The 1,236-nt window shown below is 42.7% G+C and overlaps 1 protein-coding gene across 1 annotated transcript in view; it reads right to left on the bottom strand.

The window, feature by feature from the left end:
* Positions 1–1,236, bottom strand: part of LOC101846711 (ankyrin and armadillo repeat-containing protein) — a gene marked incomplete in the record, with an annotated part of 31,121 nt that overhangs the window by 28,905 nt on the left and 980 nt on the right.

Raw genomic sequence — 1,236 nt, 5'->3', positions numbered from 1 at the left:
GAGACAGACAGACAGACAGACAGACAGACAGACAGACAGGAACAGCGACCGAGAGAGAAGTGTAGATGGAAAGACAAAGGGATAGATTGATAGACAGATAAACAGCATATCATCAGACAGATACACGACAGAGATGTAAACAGACAGACAAAAGTTAAAGTCGGACATACAGGCACACAGGCACTAACAAATCAGCTGAGGCATAGCTTTAACAACATGTAAGTAACTTATGTATTATGAAATTGCAAAATCCAGAGACTGTCTTGGGTGTTTTGGTGGAAAAGGAGGAGGGGTGGGGGATTGGGGGGGGGGGGGCAGTTAGTTTCAGCAGCATTAAGCCTCATGCCCTTAAATTGCTCCATGCCGAGACCAATGACAGAAAGAAAGTTTAGTTTTAGTTCGTGTTTTACGGCACTTGCAACACAATAAGGTCACATAAGTGCCGAAGATTAGAGGTGTTACAAGAGAACAACAAACACAAAAAAGAAGGAGGAGAGATAAGGGCGATAGATGTTTGATAGGAAAGAAGAAGCAAACCACACCAGAGCAGCCGTAAAGATAGAAAAGAGAATAAAATAAAGATATTGTAGATTTTCTTTCATATCACAAGTAGGAGATGCAGATATACATACGTGAGGTCGGAGAGAGACTTATAAATATAACAAATTGTAATATTGTCTGATAAAGTATTTGTTTTATACCAAACTTAATTAATTGGTTCATTTAGGGCCATTGTGGTAGAAGTGGTGATTTTTATAGGTGATTGGCTCGTGGTAACGGTACAGGTGGTGGTCAGACACATGCACTAGAATACACGCACACGAACAAACACTCACATACACTCCTCTCTCTCTCTCTCTCTCTCTCTCTCTCTCTCTCTCTCTCTCTCTCTCTCTCTCTCTCTCTCTCTCCTCTTTCACCTTCCCTCTGCGCCGAAGGCTTCTCTTTCGTAGAACAAAACATCTGAGAACTCCAAAACGTGTCAGCTCGACATGCCATTGTAGTCTATTATCCTGCTTGTGAACCTGTTTCCGATGTCAGGTTGATCTGACACTGTTATCTTGTTATCTTCCCTTGAACCAAGGACCATACAACAAACCATAACTTTCTGGCCTTGAAAGCGTTTCAAAACACTTGTGGAGTTTCGCTGACCTATCAGTTACATGGTGTGCACTGCAGTTTGAAGAATTAAGGTCATCGGTTGGTAACCCTTGGGGAGAGGTTGGGGGCGGGGGG

This window comes from Aplysia californica, unplaced genomic scaffold, assembly GCF_000002075.1.
Source record: "Aplysia californica isolate F4 #8 unplaced genomic scaffold, AplCal3.0 scaffold00027, whole genome shotgun sequence".
Classification (NCBI taxonomy): Eukaryota; Metazoa; Mollusca; class Gastropoda; order Aplysiida; family Aplysiidae; genus Aplysia; species Aplysia californica.
Note: the sequence above shows the minus strand (reverse complement) of the source record. Positions and strands in the feature narration are given on the sequence as shown.